General features: G+C 33.8%; 1 pseudogene; it reads left to right on the top strand.

Moving 5' to 3' along the window:
- Nucleotides 1–2,591: 2,591 nt before the first annotated feature.
- On the top strand, nucleotides 2,592–15,630 carry LOC149569334 (serpin-ZXA-like; annotated as a pseudogene).
- Nucleotides 15,631–24,878: the final 9,248 nt, after the last annotated feature.

Here is a 24,878-nt window from a genome sequence, read left to right as displayed (position 1 = left end):
TCTTTATCCATCAGCATCTTGTATCCATTTTGAATGAGTTTTCCAACACTCATCAAGTTGTGCTTCATACTGGGGGAAAAATACACATTTTTTATTTCCTTCTTCTCACCTTGCTTGGTGCAAACCATAATATATGCTTTGCCCACTATGGGAATAGTTCTATTATTTCCCATTTTAATCTCAGACTTAAAAGTCTTATCAATGAAAGAGAATAAACTCTCATTACCACTCATGTGGTCACTACATCCATTGTCCAGGTACCATACCTTAGGGCTTCCTTCTTCACCAATGTTACACATGATGAAGGCCGTGGGATTGTTTGCATTTCCCATGTTCACATCAGCCACATTAGCATTTTTCTTTGACTGATATCCCTATTTCTTCTAGAATTCACTTGCATAATGTCCATTCTTTATGAAAATAGTAGCATTCAACATTAATCTTATTTGAGGTGTAATTCTTCATACCTCCTCTAGAGTTGTTTTGACAGGTGCTCACTCCCTCTTAGTTGTTTTCTCTTCCTGAGCTTTCTGTACCAACATTCCTTTGACCATTCCTTCCATGACCTCTATTTCTTGAGCCTCTACTAGATCCATTTCTACCTCTCCCCCTACTTCTTGAATTATCTTGAGCCTTGAAGGACTACTCTTGGGAAGTAGTAGCTAACATGTTTATCCAGTGCTCATGGGTTTGAAGAGTTTCTTTCAACTCATCCATGGTCAATGTTGTGAGGTCGTTATCCTCCTCTATGGTCATGACAAGATTGTCATATTTCTGAGGCAAACTCCTCAGTATCTTCTCCACAATTCTTTGCTCATCATATTCTTCTCCATTTGATTTGAGTTGGTTTATCAAAGTGGAGATCCATGAGATGAACTCTACAATAGGTTCATTGTCCCTCATCTGAAGGTTTTCAAACTCTCTTCTGATCATCTATAGCTTTACTACTCTAACCTTATCGATTCCCTTGAATTTTGTCTCAATCAAGTTTAATGCCTTAGTATCTTTTCTCCTTGACTCTTTTAGCTGAGTCTTTTGTGGATTTGTGAGATTAGCATACTAAGTTGGGTCTATCACATCATTAAACCCATTTATCATGAACTTCCATAAATCATTTAAAACCATAGTGGTTTTCATTTTCTTTTCCCATGTATCATAATTCTATCCATTAAAGGACTATGGCTGCTGCTATATCTTTCCTGCATCTCTTCCATTGTCAAATATCCTAGAAAAAATAAATGCCCTAACTCACTATGGATGTGGGGCCTAAAAGCTCTAATACCATGTGAAATAAATAAAATCACAAACTTAAATTTTTTCTTGGCACTAACTATTGCCGAGCGGAAATTTTTCTTGGCAACAATAGTTATCAAGTGACAGGAGCAGGTGTTGAGTGAGCTTGGCACATGAAGGAGCTGAGTGAACTCAGCACATGAAGGGCAACTCAGCACTAATGGATGCCAAGTGAGCTCAGCAGTGTGGATACCAAGTGAGCTTAGTCACCACTACAGGGTGGAGCATGATAGAAGAAGATGTTGAGTGAGCTTGGCTTAAACTACAGAGAGAAAACTCAAACAAAGATAGAGTGCAGACTTATAATGTGAATATTTTCACCATTAAAACCAAAGAGCCAAATTTTGAAACACTCAGCAATAATCTTCTCAAATGCAATGAATATAGGAAGAACAATGGATTCACATATGCCTACTTTCTTGCTATTCAAATTTGATTAAAAGAATTACAAAATCTAGGAGCATTTGGCTTCAACCAGAAAATCCTAAAATAAGCCTAAAACATCAAACTGGTAAAACTTCAAACTTTAAACTTGCAGCTCTAATGACTGCATACAATGGTGCCTAGAGAAATCACTGCTTCATAGGATGAATTCAACAAACAACAAACTTACAGAATGACCAGAGAAGAAACACATGCAACTCAAGGCATGAAACAAACTTCCTTCTGTCTCTGCAATGACTAGATCTACTGATCACTTACTTTCTTCTTCCTTCTCTACTCTTCTCTGCAACACTCTAAACTCTTCAACTCTGCACTCTAAATGAATACAGATCATTCCTTTTGTCTTACAGGCAAAATGTTTTCCCTCTCATTTCCAATTTAAAAAACTCACCTATCTGCATTCAATTTTCTATCTATTTTGCAATCCATCAAGTGGTAGGTGGGCATTTGGCTCTAGAGGTAAATGACTATATGCAATAAATATTTCAATAGTTTGCCTGCAATTAAACAATTTTAAGATATCAAAGAAGGTGGAGTGTCCACTAGTTTTATTTTAAACCTAATATATATAGTCCAAACTTATTCAAAATGCCCTGTTTAATACTACGAATATTGTCCACACAGTTTAGCTGGGTTTGTGTTGGATTGGAAGTTTTCCATTAGAAATAATCAAAAACTAAAAATACCATAAGAATCTGAACATTTATTTATATGAAAAAGTTAAGCTGGCAAATATATGACAAAGTTAAGATGGCAAACAGATGGTAGATTTCAAGATGAGATCCCCAATGCTTTTATGCTTTCTATTTATTGTTAAAAACATCGTACTCAAGCATACATTGATCTATGAGAGAATGACTATCCACACTTTAGTTCACAATCAAGGAAAAATTTTCATTTGTTTTTCAAAGAAAGCACTACAAGAAAGTGTAGATGAGAAAAAGAACTGTATGTTTTCTCCTCTGAGCATACCTATTGCACACTGAGTTTGGGTGCATGTGGAGTGAAGGGTACAACATTGGACCATATTTGCTCATCTTAACATGAAAGATGTGGATCAATTGCATCAAGTTGCTCCTGATCTCATTAATGTAGTTTTAGGAAATGAAAGTGCTATGGGAGGTCCTCATCTGACATTTTTGAATGGAGTATGGGTGGATCAGACCATTACGTTGAAACAAAATCATAGAGATATTCTAAGGAATCGATATAATGCTCAAGCTAGCTTTGTATATTTTATCAACAAGGTATATTTCTGTGTATTTCTTTGCCCTCTATGTGTCAAACATGAAGTGTAATAGTCCTATAATTTACTAACTAGTGTTTCAAAAGTGTTTGGTGTAATCTGGATTGAATATATGGTTTACATTACTTGGATCGAATAGATGATTTGATAATGAATCCTAGAATTTCTCCATGGTATTGTGGTGTTGACAATCAAAAAATTATCACTGGTAATATGCCTTCTATGAGAGAAATAAAAAATTAAATCAAATCACAAACCTTTAAAAAATTGCTCGGCATATTAATGAACTGAGTGGCAGAAGTATACCTAGTGAGCTCGGTAGATGGAAAGAGAAAAAACTTAGCAACAATGGATGCCAAGTGAGCTCAGTAGATGAAGAACAACTCTATAACAATGGATGTCGAGTGAGCTCAATAGTGTGATTACCGAGTGAACTCGATAGCCACTATAGGGTGGATCTCGGTAGAAGAAGGTACCAAGTGAACTCGATAGCCAAGAATGACTAGAGAAGAAACACATGCATCTGCAAGCACGGAATGAACTTCCTTTTTCTCTGCACTCTGACAACTAGATTTTTTGATCAACTTCTTCCTTCTTCCTTATTTGCAACTTCTGAGCTCTTCCACTTCTACTTCTATCTACAGGTCGAATGGAATAGAACATTCTTTTTGTCTTCTGCCAAAAAAGTTTTCCCTCTCATTTGCAAATTTGAAAACTCACCTACCTGTAATAAATTTTTTGGTTGTTCTACAATCCATTAGGGATGGTAGGTGGGTGTTTGGGTCAGGGAAAAAATGGCCTTTTTATTTAATATTCTAACACTCCCCTTTTGTCCCGAGCCAAACAAACAAGGATCACTACTGATCCAACTCAACTACACCAAGACACTCTCTTAGGTGTACAAAACTTCCAATGCCTAATGACTTTGTGAAAATGTCTCTTAGCTACTACTCAGATTTACAAAATGTCATTTTGATATCCCCATTATCCACCAACTCTTTGATAAAGTGATATCTAATCTCTATATGTTTGCTTCTCCTATGGAAGATTGGATTCTTGGACAATGCAATTGATGAGATGTTGTCACAATAAATTGTGGGTCCATCCTCTTACCTTTCATTCAAATCTGTCAAGATCCTCCTTAGAAAAATTGCTTGACATGCTATTGTATTTGCTGCTATATATTCAGCCTCTGCTGTAGATTGAGCAACAATAGGTTGCTTCTTGGATGCCCATGAAATTGCACCTGATCCCATATGAAACATGTATCCGGAAGTGCTCTTCCTATCATCTATACTTTCAGCCCAATCACTATCAGTGTAACCAACCAACTTGAATTCATTTACTATAGTATACAAAATTCCAAATCCCCTAGTGGGTGATCCTACAGTAATGGGTTCCACTTTTTGACCAATTTTGACATTGAAATCAATATTTTTGCAACAAACGTCACATTCAACTGACTATATCTCGAAAGTTATAAATAATTTCAAGATTACATAAACTAATGATTTTGAGTACTCTATTGCTACTTTGTAACCATATTTTTTAATCTGAAAAAAAAACTTATTTAGGTTAATTTTTTCATCTCCTTCCAAAAGTGGTACATAATAAAATTCAATATTTTTAGAGAGTGGGAGACTGTTTGACACACATAACTTATTTTTTAGAAATGATAATGATGTAATTCTTTCAATTTTAGATTCCTAACATCAATATCCAGAGGATGCATTTGGTTTGATTCATTTTTGTTGAATATTGTATAGTTTATGAAGTTTTGAAGTGACACAAATCATAATTCAGACATACATTCCATTTGACATAGATAATTTGAAGACAATTTATCAGAAACCTTTTTTTTTCATTGAACAAAAAGGTATCTCAATAAGCTAGTTCCTAAATATTTTTTAAAAAAAAATTAACCTAATTTTCTAATTTTCCCGAGGTGTTGAAGTTGGTTGATGCTGAATCGGTAATGAACCTATAATGAGTTAAACTCGTATTTGAAAGTCTTAATGAATATAATATGTATTAAAATTATTGTCATTGGAAAGCTTGCTCCAAGTAGCACAAATTGGCATTTTTAATTTTACAGTAGGAGATCATTCAATCTCAATTTTAGGGATCAAAAGAACCACTTTTATTTTTTCTCCAGAAAACAACACAAAAAAATTGTAATTTGATATGTTCGCACGAACACAATGTTCGCGTGAACTTTTCTAATATGTTCATGCAAACAAATGTTTGCACGAATGTATGAGAAAAATAATCTAGTAGTCTAAAATTTAATTTAATGCATTCATGTGAACATTTATAATCATTTGTGTTCGCACGAACATACAAAAAAGCCAAATTTACCAAGATTTCAAATGGAAAATTGGAATTCTGATCGCATATTGCCATTAAAAATATGTTCACATGAATATATTAACAAGGTATGTTTGCATGAACATAACTTGTATATACTTAATATGTTCGCACAAAAACAACATGGTTATAAGTTTCGGAGAACATAGTTAGCACATTCGGGCGAACATTTGTAAAATTCTATATGCGAATTTTTCATCATTTTGCGATTTCCTTCGTCCCCTAAAAGTGGTACCTAGTATTGTGGGTTCACCCTGGTACCTTTCACATACCTTAGAATCCTCTTTCCCACTTGCCAATGGGAATCCTTTGGTGTTTCTATAAATCTAAAAATCAAACTTACTGCATGCATTAGGTCTTGCCGAGTTGCAATCATATACATTAAACTTCCAACCATACTCTTGTATAGTGTTGGATCCACTCTCTTGCTAAAGTCTTCCTTGCTCAACTTCAGACCTACTGCTATTGGTGTTGGGGTTGCCTTACTATTCTGCATTTTAAATCTCTCCAAGATCTGCCCTACATATTTTTCTTGAGAGATGAAGATGCCATCATGCATTTGTTTTACTTCTATGCCTAGAAAGTACTTCAAGAGACCTAGGTCTATCATTTCAAATTCATTTTTTATGGCCTTTTTGAACTCACCAATTAGAGCCTTGTCATTTACCAATAAAAATTAAGTCATCTACATATAAGACAACAATTAACACATTTCCATTTTCTGCCTTGATGCAGAGAGTAGGCTCACCATTGCTTTTACTAAAGCCATTGCTCATCAGATATGAGTCAATCCTACTATAGCATGCCCTTGGAGCTTTCTTGAGACCATAAAGAGCTCTCTTCAATCTATATACTTTATTCTCTTCACTTGCAACTTCATAACCAGGTGGCTGATCCACATATACTTCTTCCTTCAATACACCATTTAGGAAGGTAGACTTCACATCCATTTGGTATACCTTCCATTTGTGTTGAATTGCAATTGCTATGATAGCACGCACAATTTCTAATCTTGTAACTGGGGCATATGTCTCATCATAATCTCTACCATACTGCTATTTATAGCCCTTGACTACCAACCTTGCCTTATGCCTATAAATCTTGTCTTCAGCATTGCATTTGGTCTTATAGACCCATTTCACTCCAATCACTTGCTTTTTGGAAGGAAAATCAGTTAGATCTCATGTCTCATTCCTTTCTATAGCATCTATCTCCTCATCCATGGCCTTACACCATTTCTTCTCCTTAATAGCTTCTTCAAAATATATTGGATCACCATGAGAAAATAATGCAAAATTAACACTCTCATCATAATCTTCATACCTTTCATCTTGGTATATCTCCCTAAGACTCTTGGTATTTATTGGTAATAGGGAGGAGAGTGTGGGATTAGAATCTTCATTGTTGCTACTTTGTCGATCAGCTTAGTCTACACTGTTATTTGGCACTGACACTCGGTCATGCCTAGAGGAGATTGGTAATGACTGAGGCTACTTTCTTTTTCTTCTATCTGCTCCTTCTTCTTCTTGTTCATCAGCATCTTCTTCACTCATAATTGACACTTTACTTTAAGTGCTTGGTGACTCATCAGTTGGACCACATGAAGACTGATTTTCAAGAAATTCCACATCTCTTGAAAGAGTCATCTTGTTGTTCAATGGGTCATACAATCTGTATGCCTTTGATTCTGAGTTGTACCCTGTGAAGATGCACCTCACACCTTTGTCCTCCGATTTCTACCTTTTCTCTTTAGGCACATGTGCATATTCAACACATCCAAACACCCTTAGGTGTTCAACTGTCCATCTTCCTCATGACCATGCTTCCATTGGAATTCTATCACAAACTACCTTTGTAGGACACCTATTAATTAGGTAAACTATTGTTGCCATAGCCTCTTCCCGAAATTTAGTTGGGAGACTTTTCTCTTTCATCATGCTCCTTGCCATTTCAACAATGGTCCTATTCTTTCTTTCAACCACTTGTGGTGTATAGCTAGATGTGAGTTCTTTCTTTATGCTATGTTTCCTACAAAAATTTACAAAAGAATTGGAGGTATACTCCCCTCCTCTATCTAATCTTAGGACTTTGATATAGTGTCCACATTCTCTTTCAGCCTAGGCTTTGAACTCAAGAAACTTATCAAATGCTTTAGATTTATTCTTTAAGAAATACACGCATGTCCTATGACTGAAATCATCAATGAATTTCATGAAATAAGTACTCCCCCCAATGGAAGTAACTTGCATATGACTGACTAGGTCAGTATGCACTAACTCTAATGGATATCTAGGCCTCCTAGAATTTCAAGAATTAAAGGGAAGCCTATTTTTCTTACCCAAAATACAAGCCTCACACTTGTCACATAAATTTTCTATACATGGCAAACCTTCTACCATTCTTTTATTTCACAACAAATTTAAACCAGCATAGCCTAGATGACCATACCTGAGGTGCCATAGCCATGAGGGGTCTTCAACAACACTCCTTAGAGCTGATTGTGTGGGAGGTGTAGCACCAACTTGAGATGAGAAACATGTCTTTATCTTCAAGGGAAACATTCTATTCTTTGTCATTTGAACTGCTGCAAGTAGGTTCTTGCTCCCATCCTTTTCATGAATGACACACGTGTCATTCTCCATCAACACTTTGTATCCATTTTGAATGAGTTGACCAATGCTCGTCAGATTGTGCTTCATACCAGGGGCAAAATACACATTTTGTATTTCCGTCTTCTCACCTTGTCTGGTGTGGACCATAATAGATCCTTTGCCCACAACTGGTAGGGTTCCAATTTTACCTATTTTAATCTCAAATTTGAAACTCTTGTCAGTGAATCAAAACAAAGTTTCATTACCACTCATGTGTTTGCTATATCCATTGTCGAGGTACCAAACCTCAAGGCTTCCTTCTTCACCAACATTGCACATGATGAAGGCAGTGACATTATTTTCACTTCCCATGTTCACATCATCCACATTTGCTTGTCCTGACTAATCATTTTTCTTCTTCTAGAATTCACTTGCATAATGCCCATATTTATGATAGTAGTAGCATTCTACATTACTCTTATTTGAGTTGTAGTTTTTCTTACCTCCTCTTGAAGTATTTTGTGAGCTACTTGCTCCATCTGCTCTTCTCAAGCTTTATGCTGCAAGATTTCTTTGACCTCCATTACCTCAACCTCTGCCTCTAGAGTTTTTGCCTGAGCCATTTCTTTCTCTCCCCCTTACTCTTGGATTTGACTAAGCTTTGAATGGTTTCTCTTGGGAAGAAGAAGATGCAGATCTATTGATCATTGCTCATGGGTTTGAAGAGTACCCATCAACTCATCCATTGTCAAAACAATGAGGTATTTTGCCTCTTCTATGATCATGAACAAATTGTCATATTTATGAGGTAAACTCTTCAATATCTTCTCCACTATCCTCTTCTCTTGATAGTCTTCTCCATTTGACTTCAGTTGGTTAATCACATTGGAGGTCCTTGAACTGAAATCTACAAGTGACTCATTTTTCTTCATCTGAAGGTTCTCAAACTCCCTCCTTATATTCTGTAGCTTTACTGTATGGACTTTATCAGTCCCCTTGAAGTTTTTCCCAAGTATATCCCAAGCTTCCTTTGCATATTTTTCTGCTGTAATATTTGGGAATACTATCTCTGTTATTATTGCTCCAATCAAACTTAATGCCTTTGCATCCTTTCTCCTTGACTCTTTCAAATGAGTCTTTTGTGCATTTGTGAGGGTAGCATACCGAGCTGGGTCTATCATATCATTGAAACCATTAACTACAAACTCCCACAAATCATTTGCAACCATTATGATTTTCATCTTCTTTGCCCATGTATCATAATTTTGCCCATTAAAGGGTGGTGGCTGCTGCCATATCTTTCCTGCATCTCCTGCCATGATAAATATCCCAGAAAAAATTTATCCTAACTTACTGTTGATGTGAGGTCTCAAAGCTTTGATACCATGTGAGAGAAATAAAAAATTAAATCAAATCACAAACCTTTAAAAAATTGCTTAGCACATTAATGAAACAAGTGGAAAAAGTGTACCGAGTGAGCATGGTAGATGGAAAGAAAAACAACTCGGCAACAATGGATGTCGAGTGAGCTTGGTAGATGAAGAACAACTCGCTAACAATGGATACTGAGGGAGTTGTAGTGTGATTACCGAGTAAACTCGGTAGCCACTACAGGGTGGAGCTAGGTAGAAGAAGGTACCGAGTGAACTTGGTAGCCAAGAATGACCAAATAAGAAACACGTGCATCTGCAAGCATGAAATGAACTTCCTTTTTCTCTGCACACTGACAACTAGATCTACTGATCAACTTCTTCCTTCTTCCTTCTCTGCAACTTCTGAGTTCTTCCACTTCTACTTCTGTCTATTGGTCGAATGGAATAGAACATTCCTTTTGTCTTCTGCCAAAAAAGTTTTCCCTCTCGTTTGCAAATTTGAAAACTCACCTACTTGTAATAAATTTTTTGGTTGTTCTGCAATCCATCAGGGGTGGTAGGTAGGTGTTTGGCTCTAGGGGAAAATAGCCTTTTTATTTAATATTCCAACACCTTGTTACATAAATTTTGAAAGCTTCTTTTAATAGTATTCTGACACAATCTGCCATTTAACCTACTTGACCTAATTTCTTTCCCTTTTGTTGACTTGTATAAGCTAGATGAAGTAAGAATGGACATGAATAAATTGGTAAAAAATGAGAGCAACGGGAAGATAGAAGAGTTCCTTTCACCTAATTCTATAGATGAAGAAACCATGCTGATTTTTGCAAATGCTTTGTATTTTAAAGGCACACGGCTGAAGAAATTTAATTCCTTTGCAACCAAAGAAGGTACTTCTAAATTACCAAATGAGGAGAGTTTCCAAGTGCCCATGATGACTACTAGAAAGAATCAACTTATCAAAGTATTTGATGACTGCAAAATTGTATGCCTTCCCTATTTGCCAGGAGAGAACAAGCGGTACTTCTCAATGTATATTATACTGCATAATGACATCAATGATCTACATGAAATGGAGAGAAAGCTTGATCTTACTTTTTTGGAGAAACATCTGTCCAAAGCAACCGCAGTCGAAGTACATAGTTTTCAGCTTCCTCACTTCAAGATATCATCTAGTGTTAATGGAACTGAGATCCTATAAAAGATGGGACTGGTCTTTCCCTTTAGTGAAGATGATGCAAACTTTGATAAAATGGCTTGTTAGAAATAATAATTCCTACTCTAACCTGTCATTAAATGTTTCTAGAAGTTTAGGTTTAGGTTAGGTTTAGGTTGTCAGCTATAGTAGTTTCTAGAATCTTTTAGATTATTGTCTTGTTGGAAAATATCAGAGATTTCTAGAGAATGTAAACTTGCCTATAAAAGGAGTGTTGTTTATTCATTTTCAATCAATCAAGAAAAAGATAATCAAATATTGTGTTGCATCACATTTATTGCGTTTCATATTTTACTGTGCCTCTACCCTCCTAACAAGTGGTATCAGAGCCATGTTTAGAGCCAAGTTAAGAAGAGGTGTTTGAAGGATTGTACGTAAGGATCTATAGTAGAGAAAGTTATTGTGATATCAGTAAGTTTCTTATTGCCCTATTTAGGGTTTGTTATATCCGTGAATATTGTTTATAAGTATTTATTGAGCATGGCTTTAGGGATTTTTTAGGCTTCAATTCCTATGTTCTCTGGAAAGAATTATGATGACTGGTCTTTTAGAATGAAGCTTATGTTTGATTCCTATGAGTTGTTAGATATAATCTTAACTGGTTATGCTAAACCTGTAGATGAGTCTACTTTAAATGCTGACCAAAAGAAAAAGCTTGATGAGAATAGGAAAAAGAGAAAGAAAGCTTTGTAGATTATTGGACAAGCTCTGGATGACTCAGTTCTTGGAAAAATTAAGCCAGCTGTTTAGCTGTTACAACCAAGCAAGCTTGGGACATTCTTGAGACTTCATATCAAGGTACAAGTAAGGTAAAGATTTTCAAATTGCAAGCACTTAGAAGGGAATTTGAGAATTTACAAATGAAGGAGTCTAACTCTGTAGAACAATTTTCAAATTGTGTTATAAATGTGGTTTGTCAAGTAACGATGAATGATGATGAGTTTTTTGACCAAAAAGTTGTAGAATTTTTTTAAAGAAGTTTGCCTCCTAAATTTGATAATGTTGTGGTTGCAATTGAAGAATCTAAGGATTTAACAACATTGTCTATAGATGAGGTTTTTGGATCCTTGTATAATCATGAAGATAGGTTGTACAAGTGTAATGGTAATTCACTAGAAAATGCATTCAAAACACAAATGACATTTGGCAGAGGAAGAGGAAATGCTAGATTTAGAGGAAGAGGAAATGCTAGATTTAGAGGAAGAGGAAGAGGCAGAAATAATTTTCAAAAAGAAGAATGGAGTCTAGATTCAAGAGAAAGAAGAAATCAATACTCAAGGGGAAGCTATAACCATTAGACATCACAAAGGTATGATAAATCAAATTTTCAATGTTATTACTGCAAGAAGTTTGGACATTTTTCAAATGATTGTTGAAAAAAATAAGCTAATATCAATAAGGAAAATGTAAATTTTTCTGAGAGTAATTCTGAGTGATTGTTCATTATTTGTAATGTAGCTCAAAAGAGCACAAATGATTTCTGGTTTTTAGATAGTGGTTGCAGCAATCATATGATAGGCAATGAAGAGTTTTTTGAAAGTTTAGATAGATCAATTAAAACTGAAGTGAAGTTAGGAAATAATGAGATAGTGGAAGTGAGTGGAAAAGGCACAATCAATGTTATAACAAAGCAAGGTAAGAAATCTATTTCTGATGTATACTTTGTACTTGGTTTGAAACATAATCTTATAAGTGTGGGGCAACTTAGTCAAAAAGGTTATAGAGTTATTTTTGAGAAAATTTGTACACTATGTTTGATATGCCTCCTAGTAAAATGGTGATTGCAAGGGTAGAAATGAAAAATAATAGAATGTTTCCACTTTGGATGAAGAGAAATATGATTGATGAAGTTGCAACAAGTTTCAAAGCAGCAAGTCAAGATCAAACATGGATATGGCGCTTGAGGTATGGCCACCTAACTCTCAAAGGGTTACCTTTATTGCAAAGAAAGAAAATGGTAAGAGGCTTACCCCCAATTGAAGCATCATTAAGTCCATGTGAAAGTTGTATTTCAGCCAAACATCAAAGTGAAAGTTTTCCAAAAGGGATATCATATAGAGCAAGGTTACTTTTAGAAATTGTACATTCTGATATATGTGGTCCAATGAAAACACCATCATTAGGGGGGAGTATTTATTTCTTAACATTTATTGATGACTTTACTAGAAAGACATGGGTTTACTTTCTTAAATACAAATCTGAAACTTTTGGCAAATTTAAAGAATTTAGAGCTTTTGTTGAGAAACAATGTGGTTTATCTATCAAGGTATTGAGATCTAATAGAGGAGGAGAGTATAAGTCAAATGAATTTTTAGATTATTGCAGAGATCATGGAATCAAAAAGCAACTTACTACCAGTTACATACCACAGTAAAATGGTGTTGCAAAGAGAAAAAACAGGACAATAAGGGAGATGACAAGGAGCATGTTGAAAGGTAAGAATCTTCCTAATGAGTATTGGGCTGAGGCAATTTCTTGTGCTGTTTATATTTTGAATAGGAGTCCAACAAAGATTATTAGGGACATGGTTCCACAACAAGCATGGAGTGGTAAGATTCATAGTGTTTCTCATCTCAAAGTATTTGGCTATATTGCATATGCACATGTTCCTAAAGAAACTAGAAGTAAGTTAGATAATAAGAGTGAGAAATGCATTTTTTTTGGCTATGATGAACAATCTAAGGCATATAGGTTGTTTAATCCTATCATAGGGATGTTGTATTTAAAGAAGATGAATCTTGGGATGTAAATATAGATACAAATGTTACAAGTACTAGAACAATAACATATGATGAGAAGGATAAAAAGGATCATGAAGATCAAGAGGATCAACCAAGTGACCAAGAGGGAACTCCACCACAAAGTCCACAAGGAGATCACTTAGAAATTGAAGTTGAGCATAGAGAATCTTCAAATTCACAAGTAATAATTCAAACACTATACTTGCACAACTAAGATCAAGCAAGAAAACTAGAAGGTTGAGTGAGATTTATGAGCAAGGAAGTAAATTAGATTTGCAATCAAATTTTGCTTTATTTAATCAAGATCCTATATATCTTGAAGATGCAATTAAGGAAGAACAATGGATTAATGCAATGAACGACGAAATAGAATCAATTGAGAGAAATGATACATGGGAATTAGTTGATTTGCTTAAGAACAAAGATTCTATTGGTGTAAAATGGGTTTATAAGACTAAGTTTAAAGCTAATGGAGATGTAAACAAATATAAGGCAAGGTTAGTTGCTAAGGGATTTTCACAAGAATATGGGGTTGACTATAATCAAACAATTGCACCTGTAGCAAGACTTGATACTGTTAGAATAGTATTAGCTATTGAAGCTCAAAACAAATGGATGTTTCACCAAATGGATGTCAAATCAGCATTTTTGAATGGATATTTTGATGAATAAGTCTATGTGCAAAAACCACCAGGATATGAAATAAGAGGACATGAAGACAAAGTTTATAAGTTGAAGAAGGCACTCTATGGATTGAAGCAAGCTCCAAGAGCCTGGTACAGTAGAATAGATTCATACATGATGGAGAACGGATTCAAAAGAAGCACTAGTGAACCTACATTATATACCAAGATCAATGAACAAGGTCATATTTTGATTGTTTGTTTATATGTTGATGATTTGATCTTCACAGGTAATTTATCTATTGACATGTTTAAATCAGCAATGAAAAGAGAATTTGAAATGACAGATCTAGGATTGATGAAATATTTTCTTGGCATTGAAGTTACTCAAAATTACAAAGGAATTTTTATTTGCCAAAGTAAATATGCAAAAGATATTTTGAAAGGATTTAGATTGATAAATTGTAGTTCAATTTCTACACCTATGGTAGTAGGCACCAAATTAAATAGAGAAGATATTGAAAATGATTTTGATTCAACTATATTCAAATGATTGGTTGGTAGTTTGATGTATCTCACTACTACTAGACTAGACATTATGTATGGAGTGAGTTTAATCTCTAGATTCATGGACTCACCAAAGACCTCACATTGGCAAGCGGGAAAAAGGATTTTGAGAAATATTGCAAGAACTATGAATCATGGCATTTTATATTCCACTTTAGATTATTTTCAGTTAGTTAGATATATAGATAGTGATTTTGTAGTAAATATTGAGGATAGAAGGAGTACATCTAGATATGCATTTCATCTTGGGACAGGTGTTGTAGCCTGAGCATTAAAGAAGCAACTGGTAGTAACTCTCTCATCAGCTGAAGCAGAGTATGTAGCAGGAACAACAACAGCATGTCAAGCAGTATGGATGCGAAGGATTTTGAAAGACTTAATACAAACTCAAGATGGACCTACTATAATCTATTGTGATAACAAGTCTGCTATTGCAGACAAAGCACATTGACACAAGGTATCACTTCATTAGAGAGTTGGTTAATAGGAGAGAAATTAATCTACAACATTGCAGATCAGAGGAACAACTTACAAATATCTTCACTAAGGCCTTACCACAAGTACAATTTGAAATTTTGAAGGAGGCTCTGAGAGTTGTAAATATTAAAGAAGTTTTGTAATAATTGATAGTAGAAATCAGGGGGGAGTGTTAGAAATAATAATTTCTACTCTAACCTGACATTAAATGTTTCTAGAAGTTTAGGTTTAGGTTAAGTTTAGGTTGTCAGCTGTAGTAGTTTCCAGAATCTTGTAGATTATTGTCTTGTCGGCAAATGTCAGAGATTTCTAGAGAATGTAAACTTGCCTATAAAAGGAGTGCTATGTATTCATTTTTAATCAATCAAGAAAAAGATAATCAAATATTGTGCCGCAGCACATTTATTGCATTTCATATTTTACTGCGCCTCTGCCCTCCTAACATGGCTGAGTTGAATGTCGACGATCGTCTCTACATTTCAGATCTATTTCACAAATCATTTGTGGAGATTGACGAAGTGGGCACCGAAACAACAGCTGCCACTGCATGTTGGTATGCGATAGCGCTGTGCGCAAGCACGTACCTAATAGAGGACTTTGTAGCTGATCATCCATTCATGTTTGTGATCAAGGAAGACAAAATTGGAGCTATCCTCTTTGTTGGACATGTACTCAATCCATTGGAAAGCTAATCTTGTTAGAATTTGACCAAGCCGTATAACTTAAGACAAGTTTTAGATGAGGGACACAACACAAATTGGATACTCATCTTATTACCACTATCAATGCTTTTTTGGTGACTTCCTTTTTTTTTCGATAACTCTCAGAATTTCATAGTAAAGGGCATTTTCTTGTTTTGAGTCCATTCTAGTGTGTAGATATAAATTGGAAAAATTGATAATTGGATGTCTTCTAATCTGATCATATGAGTTAGCTAATTGATAAAGATAATAAAAAGGAAGAACAACTGATATAATTTCTTTATTCCAAGTCATCCATGTCCTCCTATTGTATTGCTCAAAGACTAAGGTGTGTCAAATCTCCTCACGATCATCGACATAGAAAGGGTTACAGTTTGGTCCTCTTAATTGAACCATACGTATTCCTTGGTGATAAGCAGCAAAAGGGGAAAAAAATATAATAGAACAAAATAAAGTAACAACAGAACTGAGGAATAACAATAAAAATTAAATATAATAGAGAAGCGCACTAAAACAGCAGCTTTATCCAATAAGCACTATGAACATTTGTTACACAAAACTTTAAAAGACATTCATATTTATAAGCTCTATAGAGTTTTCTAGAAACTTGATCTGTAGAGGCTTACGGTTGAAGCAAAAACTTCTGGAGTCTTCATAAATGGATGTTTCCAAATACTGTAATAAACACATTCATATTTATAAGCTCTATAGAACTTTCTAGAAATCTGATCCGTAGACACTTACGGTGGAAGCAAAAACTTCTGAAGTCTTCATAAATGGATGTTTCCAGATACTGTAATAAATAAACATTATTCTAACACCCCCCGTAATGTTTATTTGGAGAAGATAGGAACTTCCTTGAATTATAATAGATTTCTAAACTTGACAATAGACAATGCTTTTGTAAATATATCAGCAACTTGATTTTCTATTCTACAAAATTGCAACTCCACATCTTGGCTTTCAATTAGATCTCTAAGAAAATGACGATGCAGTTCTATAGGCTTGGACTTTATATGATATACTAGATTTTTGCTAGCTTGATAATACTTTGACTACCACAAAATATTGTAGTTGGAGAGTCTTGTGAATGGTTTAATTCTTCAAACAATCGCCTAAGCCAAAATGCTTCTTGAGATGCCTTTGATGAGCCAATATATTCAGCTTTTTTCAATGAGAGTGACACCGTTGATTGTTTCTTGGTGCTCCATGAAATTGGTCATGATCTAGGATGGAAGATATATCTTGAAATTGATTTTATATCAACAATATCACCTGCATAATCAAAATTTGTACATCCAACTAGAGTAGGTTCTCCTCTGTATTTGTATTCAATGCCAAGCTAGTAAGTACCCTTAATGTATCATAATATTCCTTTAACTGCTTTCCAATGTTCAATGTGTGGATCAAGCATGTACTTGGATACATTACCAATCGCATATGCAATATCTAGTCTAGTTATAGTAAGATAAAAAAGATTTCTAACAACCTAACTATACAATTTTCCATCTAGCATCTTCTGAGTAGAGTTAGTACTCAACTTCAATCCTACTTCACATGGTGTATTAGATAGTTTACAATCACCCATATTAAATTTGTTTAGTACATCAAGAGCATATTTAGTTTGAGAAAGCATGATCCTTCCTTCTTCTTGACATGCTTGTATGCCAAAAAAAAAGTAGTGTATTAGTCCTAAATTAGTTATTTCAAAACCTTGTTTGAGTTTATCTTTAGTTATCTCAATATCATGTATACGATCTCCTATAATAATCAAGTCGTCCACATACAATACAATGATAACAAGTTTATCATCACTATATTTTACATACACATCTAAATCAACTTTACTTCTTTAAATCCAAGACCTAGAAAGTACTTATTTATTTTGGAGTATCATGGCCTTGGTGCTTACTTGAGACCATAGAGTGATTTATTTAATTTATACACCAAATTTTCTTCACTATATTAAATAAATCATGGTGGTTGTTGTATATTAATTTATTCTTTCAAGTCACCATGTGAATATGCACTTTTTACATCCATTTGAAAAAAATTTCAACCAAACTTTTTAGCTAAAGCAACTGTTGTACGAATGGAAGTCATTTTGGCACCTGGCGTAAAGGTTTTAGTATAGTCTATACCTTTTTTTTCTAAGAAACCTTTAGCCACTAACCTTGCTTTGTATTTTTCAATAGCTCCATCTGATGTAAACTTTGTTCTATAGGTCCAATTGTAGCCAGCCACATTTTTTCCTTCTTGAAGTGTTGTTAATTGCCACATTCCATTCTTTATCAAAGAGTTATATTGTTCTTGCATAACCACTTCCTATTCATCTTTTCCCTTTGCTTCTTCATATGTGTTTGAAGTGTTAACCTGCATCACTTTACTCATAATAGCATAGTCAAAAAATATATTTCTATAACCTTCTTGATAAATTTCTTGAACGCTTTTACATTTCCCTGCATTTTCGTTATCACTTTCACTTGAGTCTTTAGCTTGAGTCTCTTGTAGTAGTTTGCATACCTTGACTTTGACCATTGATAGAAGTAGACTTTTCTTCATCAATCAAAATTAGAAAGAAAGATAATGTTGGAGAGTTGTCATTCTTGACACCTTCATCAAGACATACATTTATTTTAATATAAATTTCATTGCTCCAAGGATTGTATAACCTATATCGTTTGGATTCCTCACTATATCCAAGTATTATGTACTTCTCACTTTTCCTTTCAAGTTTGCTTCTTTTCTCATTAGGAATATGAGCATATACATTACAACCAAAAATTCTAAAATGAGATATTGTAGGCTTTCTTCCACTCCATGCCTCTTCTGATGTTATGTTCAAAACTATCTTAGGTGTTCTATTCAAGATATATATTATAAATTGCTTTAGCCCAAAATTTAGCTTCTAGATTTCTAAAATGAAACATACACCTAGCAATTTCTATTATAGTTCTATTTTTTCTTTCAGCAACCCCATTTTGTTGGGGTGAATAAGAGATAGTTGATTCCTTCTTTATACCATGTTCTTTACAAAAATCTAGAGAGGCCTTATTCATGTATTTAATCCCTCTACCATTTCTTATTATCTTTAAACACTTTCCACTTTGCTTTGCAACTAAAGCCTTAAACTCCTTAAATTTTTGAAAGACTTCACCCTTCTTCTTTTTTAAATACACCCATATTCTTCTATTGTAATCATCTATAAAGGTCAGAGCATATGTTGATCCTCCAATTAAAGGTGTTTTCAAAGGGCCCATTACATCACTATGAACTAGATGTAGGGGAGTTTTTATTTTGCATGTTTTACCTTGTGGTAAAATTTTCACATATTTTTTTCTCATTGAAAATCCTTTGCATACCTTTAGATTTGATGATATCTTTGGAAGCCCATGCACCATTTGTAATCTCTCTATAAGCTCGAGACTTTGAAAATTGACATGCCCCAAACTCTTGTGCCATAACCTACTCATATCATCATATTGGGCAATAGAACACATATGTATATCTCCACATTTAGAAGTAAAGTCTTGAAAGTTATATAATTCATTCTCCATTTTACCAACTGGTGTAACACTATAATCATTATTGACATCCTTGATTAAATACTTATCATTATAGAATTCTATTTTGTAGCCTTGACTTGTAATTTGAGATACCAAAAGTAGATTTATTTTTAATTCAGGGACCAACTTAACACTTTTTAAAAAACCATTATCAACCTTGACATTACTAGTCCCTATAACTTCTAGAGCACTATTATCTCGCAAATATATTTTGTCTATATTATTTTCACATATTGATTCAAATTGTTTCTCATTATGAGACATGTGTTGTGTAGCACCAGAATCAATAACCCAATCATCTTTGAAAGTGTTATTTTCTTTACATGCAACAAAATCATTTCTCTTAAACTCATGAAGTTTTATAGAATTATTTATCATCTTCTCTATATCTCTTTTCTTCTTGAAATTTTATTTTTCTTTATGTCCCATTTTACCACAAAAATTACATTTCCATTTACTTCTATTATGATCTGTGGATGAAGCACCTTTATTATCATACTTTAAGTTTTTTTCTTTCAAATTGGTTATCTTGTGACTTCTTATAGTATTGGTTTCCATTTATTACAAATTCTTGAGATTCACCATCATATGACTCTTTTTCTTTGGCTTGTCTATTCTCTTTTTGGACTAACTTAGTGCACAATTCTTCAGACCTAATACATTTTCAACTTATCTACTATATCTAATCCCATTATAAATAATTGATAAGATCTTGGAAGACTTTGTAGTATAATTTGCACAAAATATCTATCATCTATATCTTTTTGAAGAGAAGAAAACTCATTCTTCTTTTCCTTTAATTAAATTAAATGTAGGACTATCTCTTGTGATGTTGAGAATTTCATATTAAATAACTCAGTAGTGAGCAATAAAATCCATATATGAAATGAGCTTTGATATAGATCCTTCAAAATTTCCCATTCTTTGACTCCACTTCTTTCAGTATGAACTTTTGGAAAAACCTTCTCTGAAAGGGTAAGATTGATTAATGTTCTTGTCTTCTTATCTCTTCTATCTTAGGTATCTTGATTCTTTCTTGGATTTGTAGGCCTTTGTTCACTACCAATTATAATATTATAAATTTTTTGAAGCATTGGAGTGATTTTAATATGAGATACCAAATCATAATAATTTTTTCCATTCAATTTAATTGTAGGAAAAGTCATACCAAGTGATTCCATTGTAAAATTGTCTCCTTTTTGTATGAGAATGAAAGAGATTTAAAAATCTTTAACACCCAAATTTGAAATTGAAGAAATGTCACCAATTTGTTTAAAAAAGGTCTCTTTTCTTTTGCTGCAATATTCTTCCTTTGTCACAAGAAATGTTGTTGTTGCTCACTCCCATATTTTTACCCCTGCAAGTATAAGCATTCATACCAAAAACACCATATATGCATAGCCCAAAAAATGAACATGCTCTGATACCATGTTGAACTAATTGAAATAGCAGCACAAAATGAAAAAAAATATATATATAACTAAATAATATAGAGTAAGAACAAAATAAATGAACAAGAAACAAAATTAAATATAATAAAGAAGAACACTAAAATAAAAGCTTTATCCAATAAGCACTATGAACTTTTGTTACACAAAACTTTAATAGAGACATTCATATTTATAAGCTCTATAGTGCTTTCTTAAGAAATCTGATCTGTAGAGGCTTACGATGGAAGCAAAAACTTATGGAGTTCATAAATGGATGTTTCCAGATCCAACAATAAATTTCCAGCTACTGCACTATTAAATAAACATTATAACAACTCTTAGACATTTACCGTCTTCTGATTTAGAGTCTCAACCTCTTAGACTAAGCCTTCTACAGTGTTAGAAGGTGTAAATCAATCATGTAGATGTTGACAAAGTGGTCGGTACAGAAAACCAACTGACTAGTAACTCATTTCAACTGTTCAATTGTGCACTTCACCATCCACCATTAATAATGCATATAATTTTGATCAACAATGTACTTATTATGTACTTCTCTATAAATTTTGTGAATTGCCAATCCAATCTTAAAGTTATTTTATAAGGTTTTTCTTGTGTACCCTTCTTTTTTAACATATAGTTCTTTACTTATAGATACACATATAATGGTGTCATGTCAGTACTTTTCTCATATTTTTTTTTTTATCTTACTATAACATCATTACTTGAATGTCTCCTAGATTCCTTCCTATCAGTCTCTTCATTGTTGTTTTTACTTTCATTCGTATTCTTGTAGGGAGGTGATTTCAATCATATTGTCCATGTTTTATGTAGTTCTACAAGAATAAACATGTGAGATCATAGAGAAAGACATACACACATACAACTGTAGTCAAGCTTGTCATTATATTAATTATATTGATGAATAGACATGTCTCAAACACATCTCTTCATTTAGTTTATACTTCGTACAAATGAAAGAGAACACTGCCATTAGAAAAGTACATATCAAAATCAAATGATATTGCTATTACATGTGTAGTGATTTCAAATATTCAACATGATATCAAAGTCAACTGCAAATTAACAACAAGACAGACTAAATAAGTAACTATCCAATAACCAAAACAAAACAGAAGAGAGATATATGTAAGGAGAAAAATAATTCTCCAGGTAGATGTTTCCAAGGTGGAGGAGAGAACATTTCATAAATTGGATTTCTATTTAAAATGAATTTGTGTGATGACAGAGACTAGAGCTGTATCGGGTATCTAAACTCTTCTCAAATCATCAGCGTTAAATCTCTTTTCTAAAATTATATGCACATAAAAGTAATCTGTCGGAAGAAGAAATGATGATGTTTTGTAATTGCTAAAATATGTGATTCGATTTGGAATCACAAACTAACAAAATCCAATTAACATGTGTTTGTGTCAACATATAAGACTGACATACGTCTGTATATATGCGAGAGAGATCATATAGCTGAGATGTTTATCCCCATCCAATGTTATGCATCAGTACTACAAAGATGTGATGTGTTCATCAATATGCGAATGCGATCACCATTCTAATCTTTGTGTTTAGTTCAACGGTTTGTAACTATCATCTATTGGTCTTCCTCTTGCGTCGCATCGGTTACATGGTGTTGTGGAGGATTCCAACATTTGAGTAGCTTTTGTTAGTCCCTGCCTTTTAAGGCAGGAGACTATAGCTTTCAGTTGCCTTTGTAGCATTAGTTTGGTTTTGGAAAACTGTGCAGCTTGGATTTTTTGTTAAAACTATAGTTTTGGAGGAATTTTTGGATTAATTTGACATCGCAAATTTAAATTTTTTTTTCAATTGGTTGTTGCCTATTTTCTCAGTAGTCTTGTCTTTTTTTTATTTGAGATATTAAGAAAACTGGTAAACATTGCAAATGGCAATTTCTTCAAAAAGCTATGTGGCTGGAATGTTTTCCACTTTTTGCATGGCATTGGAACTTTCATTTTTCATTTCTCCATACAGGCTTCCACCTGTCCATTTATGGTTGTAGATATTATAGAAATAGATTACATGTTGAATAGGGTTTAGTTTGCATGCATTGAGGTGGAAGCAAATAGGAAAATTTGGGACATATATTCACACGATAATGGTGGCTTCAAATTGAAGAAATTTAAATCGTTCCTACCAAACTACTCTATAATTGCAAACTACTCGGGTAATTACAGAACGCCTTGGCATGTTCTTGCTAAAATTTTCAAACTTCTGTAAGTTTTCTCCTTTGATATTACTTTGATTAAATTTTAATATCATATTTTTAAATGTTTTTAGGTGGATTTGGATTCAATTTTGGATCTTGCAAAGAAACCTGCCTAACTATTTGTTGTGGGCCTTTCATGTTTGATCATGTATTAGTCACACAAAAAATCATTCAAAACCAGATGGAAAGGTCAAAAATTATTTCCTTGATTTTTCTCTTTACTTGGACTTGAGAAGTTTCATAGGACATGCTTCTCATTTTTACATTCTTTACTCACAGGAGTCTGCAGTTTTGTGGATATAATATGTGAGTTCTTTTCCACCATTTTGTAGCTTTTCAATGTGTATCAACTTAGGTCATGGAGCTCTATGAGGGGTTTGATAAAAAATATGATATGGTTATCTATGATTCTATTCTTTGATATGTGATTCTGATAAAAATAAGAAATCTAAGATTTACTAAGATCTGAAATAAGCACAAATACTTGGCAATGGAAAAAACAGAAATAAACACTTAAGAGAGAAGCAAATTTTATTCATCAAACTGATTGCTACAAGGCTATGCAATGGCCTCTATATATAGAGAGCCCATGAGATGAGATGATGATTCTAGATGATAAGGTGATAAGGTTGGATGACCTAGTATCAAGGAGGACATTCATATCTTCTTAGGATAATGTTGTATGACCTACTTTCATGGAGGACATTCCTATCTTGTTACCAATTTAATAGGAAATGTGTGGCATACTTGCTTTTTGGTTATAACAGCATGACTATTGACTATTTCTAACATCCTCCCTTAATTTCTACCACTAATGATAATGTATGGGAGAAATTACAATAAAAAATATAGATAGAATAGGTCCCGGCATTCAGCCTTGTTAGGTACCTATTTACAACAAAAGAAAGAGAGGAGAACATGACATGACTATCCCCCCTTAATGCTCACCTCAATCATGCCTAGCATGCCTCGTAGTTTCAAAAATTTGGCCTCAAGCATACTCTTAGTAAATATATTTGCTACTTGGTCTTCACTTGGACAAAAGAGAAGATTAACAAAATTTTCTTGAACAAGATCCCGAATATAGTGAACATCAATCTCAATGTGTTTTGTTTTAGCATGAAAAATAAGATTATTTACAACTTGAATAGCACTTTGATTATCACAATACAAAGGAGTAGCTGAACTTTGTGCAAAACCAAGCTCAAATAAAAGGTTGTGAATCCAAACTACTTCCTTTCCAGCTTCTTTTGTTGCTCTATATTCTGCTTGACATGAGGAAAATGATGTAGTAGTTTGTTTTTTGCTGCTCCATGTAATTCGACCTGACCTGAGCTGAAAAATATAACCACCAGTAGATTTTCTATCATCTATGTCACCTCCCTAGTCTGAATCTGTGAAGCCAGTCAAAGAAATTGAAGACTTGTAACTATAATGAATGCCATAGTAAATGGTGCCACGAATGTATCGTAAAATTCGTTTGGTAGCCAACCAATGAGTTTCTTTTGGTTCCTGCATAAATCTAGATACCAAATTGACTGCAAAACAAATGTCTGGTCTAGACTGTGTTAGATAAACCAAGCTACCATAAAGCTGTCTATATAAAGTAGCATCCACCTTCTTGGAAATACATTCTTTAGTAAGCTTAATTCCAGATTGAAAAGGAGTAGGGGCTGGCTTACATTCAAGCATGTTAAATTTATCTAAAAGATCCAAAGCATATTTTGCTTGAGAGATAAATAACCCATCATGAAGTCTACTAATTTGCAAGCCAAGAAAATTATTCAGTTCACCCAAATCACTCATATGAAATGCCCCTTTAAGATCTGATTTGAAATCACTAATTAACCCAATATTTGGTCCAGCTATGAGTAAATCATCCACATAAACTGCAACAATAATAATTTCATTTTGCACTCTCTTCACATAAAGATTTGGATCTGATTTGCATTTTTGAAACCCATGAAGCTGAAAATACCTATCAATCTTCTCATTCCATGT

This window comes from Cupressus sempervirens, chromosome 3 (assembly GCF_028749045.1).
Source record: "Cupressus sempervirens isolate cs-2001-9-10 chromosome 3, ASM2874904v1, whole genome shotgun sequence".
In the NCBI taxonomy this organism is placed as follows: domain Eukaryota; kingdom Viridiplantae; phylum Streptophyta; class Pinopsida; order Cupressales; family Cupressaceae; genus Cupressus; species Cupressus sempervirens.
Note: the sequence above shows the minus strand (reverse complement) of the source record. Positions and strands in the feature narration are given on the sequence as shown.